The sequence below is a fragment of the Quercus suber genome, unplaced genomic scaffold (assembly GCF_002906115.3).
Source record: "Quercus suber isolate HL8 unplaced genomic scaffold, Cork oak 2.0 scaffold_1071, whole genome shotgun sequence".
NCBI classification, from domain to species: domain Eukaryota; kingdom Viridiplantae; phylum Streptophyta; class Magnoliopsida; order Fagales; family Fagaceae; genus Quercus; species Quercus suber.
This window is the reverse complement of record NW_027070477.1, coordinates 114039-125741: the sequence shown is the minus strand read 5'-3', so window position 1 is coordinate 125741 and position 11703 is coordinate 114039. Positions and strand designations below refer to the sequence as shown.

Genomic DNA, 11703 nt, shown 5'->3' with positions numbered 1-11703 from the left:
TGTTTGGATTTTGGGAGTAAAATGAGAGAGATAGTGTTTTTGGTTAAAGCTGGCAAAAATGAAAAGGCACTAAAAATGAAAAGCCAAAAAAAAAAAAAAAATAAAGGCAAAATTTAGGGAGGCGGGAATTAGCGATCTATTGAAGTGGTCAAAATCATTGCTATAACTAAGAAGACACGCCACAAAATAGGTACCTATTGCAGAGGTCAACTCAACGCAGCTACAACTTACATATTGCGGTGGTTTTTATACTACCGCTATAGTGTTTCTGCAAAATGCTATATTTATTGTGGTAGGTTTTTGGAGCACCACTATATCTAAGTTAACGCCACTAAAACATATATATTGCGGGGTTCTGTGTACCGCTGCTGTAGGATGCCGCAAAAGACTAGAACTATTGCGGCAGTCCAATGGAACACCGCAATAGACCCCATGTATAGCAAGTCCCAAAAAACGCTGCAATATGCGACATATAGCGGCATTTTTTTCACCCGCCACAATAGCTCATTTTTCTTGTAGTGAATTAAGTGTTACAAATTTAAAATTATATCTAATCCCATGTTTTTAAAAAATTTAATGACATTGAACTTTGTACAACGTCAGATTTTGGAATAAAATCTTAACCCCAAAATGGACAATGTTCATGTTCGCCCTATGTCCCACATTGTCTTTATAAAAAAAAGGAAGAAAATTATTATGTGGTTTACCTAATAATTTATTTCATTCTAACAATATGTTCATATACTGAATTATATCAACCATAATAATTTATATTTTTCTTAATGACATCTAATATAACTAATTCTCAAATATAGTAGTATGTTCCCAGAAATTGATGGAAACAAATCAAGCTTGTTTGCAATTGAACCTTTTGAAATTCTAACTTGAAAAAGTTTGTTTATGTTTGATTTCCTACTAAAGAAGTGAGTCATATGTCTAAATTTAATGCTTAATTAATAAACGAGTCAAATACAAACATTGCTGAGTTTGACTTGATTTTATTCATGAAGAAAATTTACGAACACATGTAACTGTATGAACATGGTTTGCAAATGGACCATAATCAAGCTAGGTTATGAAGCGTATATTAGATTTTTATGGAAATATTAATAGCCAACCATTGGTTACATATTGCATTATATTATGATTGATTTTTAAGTGTCTTAGTACCCAAATAATGTTGAAAATATCATTTAGTGGTTTTAAGGAATTGGCCAAATATTTCTACTGGAAATGAATGAAACATTAACGTTTTACATATTTGCTTCTCCTTTTTGACTGCAGCCGTGCCAATCAAATGAAAATGTACATAATGATTGCACTTGAGATAGAATCATATGAACTTAGGCTGGCAAGCTACAACATTAGAACTTTGGAAAGTACTTCAACAACAGTTCATATCACTCAGGTTATAATAAAGCTCACATACATTTTTTTTTGTTCAAAATTGTGGGAGAAAAAACAAAACTTGGGTCCCTGCAATTGAAGATACTGGTTCGAATGTACAACACAAAAATCGTTTTTGTTGACAAGTTTATGATAGACCTGCTATTAGAAGACCAGCGTGCTGATTGAACAGAGAGAATTATTTGATTCAGGTCAATGGCCTCCTCATATTAGTACATACCTTTCATTATGAGACAATGAGTACTACGTTTTGTACGTAAACAAGAAATACTTTCTAAGTAGAAACGCTATATAATAAGAGCTAACCTAGTTGGACCAAAGAATAAAAAGAAATCCAAAGTTAAAAATTATCTTTGCAACTGTTCATGAAATATTTCGGCAGATCATGCAGACCTTAAAGGCCAAAATTCGCGGACAAGTATGATCAGGCCACTTAGGCCTTAAATCTCTTCACAAATGAATTAGGAGACCTTCTTGTGACTGCAAAGTCAAGTAGTTCAGGGATAAACCAGTTCTGATCACGTGATCACTTTCTATATTCACACACACACACACACACACACACACACTCTCTCTCTCTCTCTCTCTCTCTCTCTCTCTCTCTCTCTTCATCTTTGGTGAAGATGAACCCACCGTGACCTTCAGACACAGCACAAACACCCAACTCTCTCTCTCTCTCTCCCCTTCTTGATCTCTAACTCACAGACCCATAATCCCTTCAATCCCACCACCGCTGCTGCCTCCACAACAAGCCCACCACCATCACTAAGCTGTCAACTCAGTGACCACCTAACAACCCCAATTCACCTCGTCACCGGCACCTAGCAAGCCCAATCCAATAAGTTCTCTCGAACTATCAAAGCCTATGATGTTTCGATTTTTTTTTAATGGATTTTTTAATTTTTTTAATTTTTTTTTAAATATCTGATGATGAGAAACAAAGTTCAGGAAGTTCAATGCAAATCCCTTTATCAGTTTTGTTTGAAAATCTAGTTTTGTATCTCATACAAAACACACAGCAGAAGTAACAAATACGGATCTACTTCAATCATAAAAGATAATATGTAACCATGAATTCTAGAACAAAGAACAGGATGCATACCTTGATGCAGTGAATTTCAAAACTATGACTTGAGAATACCTTTAATCTTCATCTCAATTCCACATGGTGCCTGAGATGTGTGGTCTCTCAATCAATCTTTTGTACATAGACTCTCAAAGAAAAAAAAACTTCTTCTTCTCCTCATGGAGAAAAACTGATTTCTTTTATTTTCATCATACGTACGTTAAAACTATTCTGGTTGTTTTTTTATTTAATAACTCTTATTAAATAAAAAAATGATTATCTAATTGGGTTAGCCTTTTGGGCCTACCCAATTAGGTTTTAGTTTGTGGCTTGAGATGAGATCAAAGAGAACAAATAAAACTCTAGCTCTAATGGGCCTTGCGCTTTTCTGTCAACTTTTGACAAGTCCAAAGTTACCATTAATTATATTCAATATCACTATAAGAATATAATTACACTCTAGGCCTTGTTAATAAATTATATTCCAATACTTTATTATACATACAACCTCTTTATTAAAATATTCCTAGTAATACAAAGTCATGAATGTTGACTGCCACTTTGAAGATTACTACATCTTAATCCTTGAATACCTGGTTTAATCCTTTATGTTATTCATCATATATTTATGAAATCCAATTTTATAAATATATACTTTAGTCTCTCCTTACTAAAATAGTTGGGCCCAACACTCTGAATAACCAAACCTAATAAACTTATCTCAAAGGAATATTTTACATCTCCGTTAGGAGATTATGAATTCCATCTTAAAAATATATGTTCTATCAACATTAAATACGGTTGTCCAACATACTGAGATTTTGACCGTAACTTATAGATCTCATTCATGATATATCAAAGCAACCTACATCTCATGATCAGGTCTATTATTCTCTCAGGATTTAAACTTGATGTAAATAGAAGTCGTGATATTTATTATTCATTTGACAGTCGTTAGGAGAATAATAAATCTCACAGCGGTCCAGTTCAATATGTCTTAACTTTTAAAACATATAAACATATCAACTAGAAGTTTCCACTTCCATGATCAAGACAAATCATCTTAGTTGATATATTATAGTCTTCGCAGATGAAATGCCCAATTTCATCACCGACTAAGAACTAAAATTCTGAGTTTACAAAGAACTTGTGATTTATATCTTCTGTGACTAAATCACATAAATCACATACTATGCATCTCATAGACTAAAATAATGTCCCATTAGTTTATTTATAGATAGTCTCATATAACTAAACAATTTAATTATTTATGATATGCCAATAAATTGGATTTTAGGGCATAAACCCCAACAAGTTTCATGTTCCCAAAAGGGTTTGATAAAAATGTGGATTTGTATTTTGTCTCATTTTCACACAATTTCTCAGTATTATAACATGCTGCTATCAACTAGTTTCAGCGTTTTAACTTCTATTCTATCTAATCTTTGTTTCCAGATAACAAATAATGTTCTAGCTCTATAATTGTCACAATTGCGAGCATGTTGCTAATAATTTTTGTAACAAACTTAAAATATTTTACATTAGATTGCAGTGATTAGTTTTTTGAGCAAGTGGATTTTTGGTATTTTTTACAGGTGGTAATTAAACTGTTACTACTCTTTTTTGATTGTTAATGAAATTTTTTTGTTTGGCCCTTATTTGAATTAATTGATGGGAAGAAAGGGAGTAGATCAATTTTATCCAATTTTTTCTTACTTTCTTTTATTTATATATTTATTTATAAATGAGTAACATATCAAGGAGAGAAGTAAAGAAAAAGTGGTGCAGGGAGAAATTAGCTGGCTGCTGTTTTGTTTTGGAAATGAATAAGGATTGTGAGTTGATTAGAGTAACCTATAGGTGGATAAGCAGCTCTGCATGAACATAGTTCCAAGAAAACCTCTAAGCTTAATGCATTCACAAATTCAAGTCATTGATCACTATTACAAGGGAATTGCTATTTATACAATCTATTGGTATTAAGGCTAGGAACTAACTCGAAGTGAGACTAAAAATTATTGGTTAATGCTTAACTTATAGCTAACACACTAAGTCAGTGTAGTTTATAATGCACAGCAAGGAAATTCAATTCCTTTATTCAATGTAGTTTATTTTCCTAGTAAGCTTTTATTGTGATTTGTATCATTTCCATTATTGTGATTTGTATTAAGAACCAATTGGTAGTGTGTGTATAATGTGTTTGGCAGCTTCTTAATTTGTTTAGTGTTCATTTGTTGCATCTTTTGGTCATGTGGAATCTTTTGGTCTTTTGAGTTGCATTGGCTTACCTAGGTGAAGTGAAAATGTGCAAGCATAGCTATACTCTTTACTTGATATCAACTTGTTTTTTATTTGTTGTTGTGCTTATATACTTGTTTTTATTTTAGACTTTGACAGTTGAAAAGGCAAGGTGAAAAGTAAATTTGCGCACGCGTTCCAAGAGCGTAACCTTGGAAGGAGCTTCTACACAACATGCGAATCAAGAAACAAACCAAGAAATGCACAAAGCTTCTAAGCAAGTTATGAGCTTACATGAACATTTTGCTATTAGCTTGGTAACTTAAAAATTCTTTTAGGAATATGTGTTGAATATACTTTTTCAAATTGAAATTCTACTTGTGACTTCTTTTAAAAATAAGCATAAAAGTAATGAGACTTGGATTACATGATGAATTGGGTATTGGCCAAGGGATAAGGCTGAGATCTCTTTAAGACATGGAATCTGTCTAGGTCTTGGATTCTTGTTTGGGGTTAACAATTTGATTAAGAACTCAATCATAGTAGGTCTCACCAAAATCAATATACTATTAAAAAAAAAAAAAGCAAACAAACAAACAAACAGAACAATACATTCTGTACTAAATCCCCCACCACTCTCCAAAATTAGTTTCTGCCACTAGAAGCCTAGAGCAACATTTCATTCACTTTTACTTACTATTTACTTACTTTAAATATTGATTTGCATTATATATTCAATTTCATATATATATATATATATATATGACAGCTTTGTTTTGGAAGTTATAAAGCTGAAGATCATACTCTGCTAGTTATGGCTTAAATTAACGATATTGTCTCATTTAAATTTCAGATGTGCAGCCACTTGTACATGCCACTTGTGGGCCAAGCAAGTACTTGGATATTTGAGATCTTCTCGATGACCAAGTAATTGAGTTGCCACTAAATAGTATGCTTTAGCCGGTTGATGAAGGGGCTAGGGCTTTCACTGGTTTCTTGGGTACTATTGTGTGGAAACCCCACATGTGCCCGATTAGATATCTGAATTGGAAGGACATGCCAGAAGAACTTAAAAGAAGAGTGTTGGCATGTTGTAGAGGTATTAAAGAAGTTATAATACTTGTAATTATGACATTTTTTACTAGGTCATACATAAGTATTTGAGCATGAAAAAAATTGTAATTTGCTAACTCAACTATTTGATTTTAGCGAAAATACTCTATGCTTGATAATCCTACTGCATATGCGGCTTTGAAGACATTTACCTTACAAAAAATTGGGAAGGCTTTGAGGGATCACAAGTGTAGGCTAAAAAGCACTCATTACATACCGCATCCAAGAAACAAAGTACGGGAGAAGAACAACCGCCCCAAGGGATGCATACCAGAAGATTTGGATGTTCTTGTTGAGCATTGGTATACTGATGATGCAATGATATGTTTGTTTTCTCTCTCTCTCTCTCTCTCTCTCTCTCTCTCTCTCTCTTTTATTTAATATAAGAAAGAAGAATATATCTCTATTTTTTATACCTAATAATATCCTTACAAATTTTTAAGTGAGCAGAAGAGAGCAGTGAATAAGTGAGTGGAACCAATAGCTTGGTTTGTTATTTGATGTGTAAGATCAATTAGGTGCTTAAATCAGCAAAATTAAGCTTTACCTTCTGTAGCCGATTTTGTTGTCTGAAAAAAATGAGTGGGTCTATTTTTGTTGGTTATTTACTTTTCTATAACTTTGGTAGATGGCTTTAGATTCATTATCTATTGATTCTCTATATGCATGAATATTGAATACCTCTTTGAGTTGCAATATTCAACCCCTCTACTATCCATCCACTTTGAACCACATCCTTTATGATCTAATGCATAGAAAGGGTGCAAGGAAAGACTTAGTGAATCATCCTTATAAGCTTGACTAGTAGCATAGATTGGCCTCAGATGTTTCGCATCCAAAACAAAACCACTATATCTATCATCAAGTACAAAACCTTTAAAACTGCAAGCAAGAATTTGGGCCTTAGAGTAAATTCTTATCAGCAAGTACAAAACCTTTAGCAGCACTTTTTGGGGCTTCAGCAGTGCTTTTGGCTTGCCTACCACAATAGGTCTTTTTAAAAAAAAAATTTGGGTAGTGATTGTAAACTGTGAAACAGTTTTATGTTAAATGGAGAAGATCCTAGTAAGTATCAAAATAATATAATAGAAGATTTTTGGAGAGAACAATTAAATAGGGGTTAAATATGAAAATAGCCAAAATACAATATCAGATAATCAATTTCGGTTTATGCTGCCAAGGGCACTGGCTAGTCTTCCGTTTAGAGACAACTAGTCGCTAACCCATGCGATACATGGGAAAACTATTAATAACTTCCCTAATATGAAAAAAAAAAAAAAAATCAATGTCATGGTATAATTTATATACCAAACCAATAAAATCTATTACATGCACTAAGATATTTTGATAACCAAGAGCTTGAGATCATATTTTAAAAATATATAACTGATATAAGTACACTCCAATACAATTAATTACACAAATATAGTTAACTCCATACTCATTCAATCATATATCTTTCATAAATTATATTAATCATTCTTGATGTCCAATATGTACCTAAATTCTAACATTGCCAGTAAACAAAGATGCTAGACCTTAATGGGATTGAAAAGGCAACATAATGCCAATTTAGACAATTGCTAAAATAATCACTTTCCACTATGAAGAGAGAGAGAGAGAGAGAGGGGCGGCTACTACTCTGCATCACTTAAGAAGAATCTACCCTCTACATTTCTTTTGATGTAAGCGACCCATAACAAAATAGATGTACCACGTTCAGAGCACATTTGGGAGATTAAAAGTTAAGATGAACCCATCTAAAGTTTTTTACTCTTCCTCTTGATGTTGACTTTTTTAGCATCATCCAAAATCAAATATATGTACTCCTCAAAACCCTGTAAGGCATAAAAATTAACATTTGAATAAATTTACATGTATTTACTTAAAATTGTGAAAGATGCTAAAAATTAGATTGATATCAACCTTTTAACCAAAATTCAACATTTTAATGATGTACATCAAGCAGCAATTTTGCCATTGTTAGTTGCAACATATATCTTTTTATTTGTGACAAATATGGTGCAATTTTGGCCATCAAATTTTACTCAAAAGTTAAGATTAGACAAACAAAAAAATTACATGTTCACAAAGATTTCAAAGTTCTCAAGATGTAAATTTGACAATATCACTCCTAAACTTGCTTAATATACATAACATATAGCAAAAATACTCATCATAAATGTGATTAAAAAACTCAAACAGTAAATTACAACCCTTTGCATAATATATATATATATATATTTTAAAAATACTATCCTTTACATTTTATCTTCAAAACATTGTAACAGGGAATGCTACAAAAATTTGGAATGATTTACCTATATATAGCTTAACCATACTTGCTACTCCATATAATTCAAATCAAGACGTTTGATTTTCCCCCCTAATAACTTAAACAGATTATCAACTAAAATTTTTAGAATAGCATTACATGCAAAACCCAGAAAAGCCCAACATTGAAAAGGACAAAATCAATAATTAAAAGTCTCTAAAAAACATTACCACTATCATGCAATATCCAATACAGTCACTTTTAATAAGCACTATGAAAAGTAAATATATAACAAAATACCTAATCTACAAAAATCTATAAAATCAAATCAAACATAAAGTCAATAATTTATCTAAATTTTTTTAATCTAGCCAAAGAATTAGACAAAGATGTAACATATCCTTAGAAGCATAGACAATTGAGAGAGAAATCATCACTTCAAAATTAAATTCAATCCTAAACAATGAAAAGAACATGAGACCTAAGATTAAGATTTAAAACCCATTTTCTTTTTCTCTTGGTCCCAATATCAACAAATCTATATTAATCATTAAACCATTAATTAATGCAAAGTTAATCAAAATTAAATAACCGGATAAAATATTTTAACATAAAAAACAAAAGTAAGATATCATACTTGAAGGTCCGATGTCGTTTTTAAACTTTTCAAAGGCTTCATACTCCTCCATCTCCACATCTACCTCTACCTCTACTTTTTCCACCAATTCTACACCTAGAACACCAAAACAACCAAACCTCCTAAAATGAAGTTGTTTAATGCAATCTTTTTAAAGTTAAGTCATTAAAATTACAGCAAATGACTAACATCAAGATCCTTTAGAAAACCAATTCTAAATAGTTCAAGGCTTCCAAAATTAGAGACGTTCAAGTTTCTTCTAGATTAGATAACTATAAGTTAGGCTGATTATACTCTTTTGGTAGTATTGCCTGCCAGATCTACTGTTCAAACATTACAATGGTTCCAAATCAACCCTTCAATATTCTATCATCAAAAGTGGAATTTGGCCGGTAGCTTCGAAAAGAATTTGATTTGCAAAGGAGGCCACCTACCATTATTCGGGTCTCTTTCAAAGATAGAAATCAGTCAAGAGCATTTATGAATATAATAAGTCTAGAGGATAATTTAGTGATATAAAAATAGGGGAAGTGGTAGCATAAATAACATCTAAATGCATCTTATAGGGAGTAACAATTAGCATAGCTGGTCATTTTGGAATTTGGATCAAACATATCTTTGCAGCTCTCCAAACCATTTTAAATCATAATCATATCATTGAAAAAATTATAACACTAAAGGAAGAAACTCAAGTTGTTATACTTACACACCCAATGGTATTGGTCCACTCATTGAAACAGGATCCAAATACCATAGACAGATAAAAAGAAACAAATATAACTCAAAATATCAATGTAATAACAAATTTGTGAAAAATAAAAATTATGCAGTAAACAAAAAAAAGGCACCAAACTACCAAACAAAGCAAGATGCTTATCCTAAAAAAAATAAATAAATAAATAAATAAAAAAGGAAGAAGGAGCAAGATGCTTATCCACAAATCTATTGGATTGAATAATCTGCAAAAAAGATAAGCAATGAAAATCAAGTAGAATACCATAGGGCATAGACATATCTTAGTAGAAAGAACATAAAGAAAACGGTTATTAGAAGGGGAAAAAAAAATTATAACAGCAAAGCTATAGTTCATTGCTTTGTTAAATCTCTACCTAAAAAAATATCAACCAAAACCAATAAAGTAATCCACAATTGGCAAATTAACAAATCAAAACTCACTCTTTTTTTGGATAGGTAATCAAAGATTTATTGCATAAAAAATGATATCACAAAGCAAAAATTGGAGATTAATATTTCTAAAAAACCCCTTCACAACTGACTGTGCTTCAATTTACTTTTGCTTCACTGTTTTTTTCCTCAACACCTAAACAAATGCTCAATTAAAATTTTAAGAATATAATCCAACATGTCAAACCTAGCCTTTACAATGGAACTTTAAACAAAGGAATAACTCAACGTGTGGCTTTTTGAAAGGCCACACATTTATAAACAGCTGTTACTTATCAATACTGAGGCAGGGAAAGAAAAAAATTCATGGTATAAAAATACAAGTCCTCAAGCAAAGCCTAAAGCCTCTTGGCTGGGAATTTCTAACAAAATGAAACAACCTCAACATGCATAAAAAAAATTCAACGCCTAAAATAATAGAGCAAACATAAAATTAAGACCTATAAATTACAGACAAAAATACTATATCACCCATTGAAATGTCTTTAAAATACACAAAAAAATTACCCGCTATATCCATTTAAAAACAAAAACCCAATACAAAATTCTCTCAATTGAGTCTAATTTTACAAATTTTGAAAACCAAAACGACAGAAAAAGCATATTAAGATCCATTTAACAGACAAAAAATCAATTGAAAGAGACAACAAAAACAGGGGTAGGTATATAAGAGAGAGAATCAGATCAAACATGTAATTTTGAAAACCAAAACGACATAAAAAGCATATTAAGATCCATTCAACAGACAAAAAATCAATTGAAAGAGACAACAAAAACAGAGGTAGGTATATAAGAGAGAGAATCATATCAAACATGTATTTCTATTTTTGCTTACTTTGAGATTGAATTCCAAGATTGAAACTTAAAATCCAGAATTCCAACAAAAAAACACACACACACACACAAAACCTCTTTATCTAACAGATCAGAAAATAGAAAATCAAAATTTTTGTATATAAAATTAGAATTTTTGTTTTTTTTATAGAGCAGGGTTTTGATCGCTTACCGTTGCCGGGAAGAGATTGTCTCAGATGGGAGTGACGACCAAGGAGAAGGATTTGCGTCTAGGGTTTTCAGTTTTGGGGTTTCCTGCGTATTCTCTTGCACTCCAATTGTGTTTCCAAACTGAGTTTGTGTTTGTGTCTAACGCTTTTTTTCTTTTTTTCTTTTTTTTTTTTTTTTCTTTTTTTTTTTTTTTTTTTACTCCCCTCCCCCCGCCCCCAAAAACAAAAAATTATTATAGGAAAAGAAACTGTTCTTATGCTAAGGAGATTTACCTTGAAAACAATTTTTTCACTTCGACATCTAATGAAGAATATAAGAAGTTCGTAAATATTTTAGTATGGTGTCTTCTTATTTATCTAAAATAAATAAATAATTTTGAGAAAATTTTGAAATTTGTCTCCTATTTGGAATTTTTATTTTAAGAAAATAAATAATTCAATTGACGAAATATGATGTCGTGCTAAACTGATAAAAAAAAATTTGAAATACAAATTTTCATCTTGTACGTGTCATTTGTGAAATTTTTTATTATTATTCGAGAGATTAACTCAATTGGTATCTTTCTTCAAGCTATATATCCATTAGACTTAAATCTTAACTCCATTACCACCTGATATGTAGCCCATTGGTTGCAAATAGGCTTATAAAATCAAATATAGATCAAATGGTACAATAGAGAGATACAAGGATAGGTTGGTGGCTAAATGTTTCTCACAAATTGAGGACTTAGATTATCATGAGACCTTCTATCCAATGGTCAAGTTTGTGACTATTATG

General features: G+C 31.4%; 1 long non-coding RNA gene across 1 annotated transcript; it reads right to left on the bottom strand.

The window, feature by feature from the left end:
- Positions 1–7265: 7265 nt before the first annotated feature.
- LOC111984806 (uncharacterized) lies at positions 7266–11076 on the bottom strand. The gene is made up of 3 exons (XR_002879959.2): positions 10928–11076; positions 8737–8832; positions 7266–7662 (listed from the first exon to the last, which is right to left on the bottom strand). It is a non-coding gene; the product is annotated as an uncharacterized LOC111984806 (long non-coding RNA).
- Between the last annotated feature and the right edge of the window lie 627 nt (positions 11077–11703).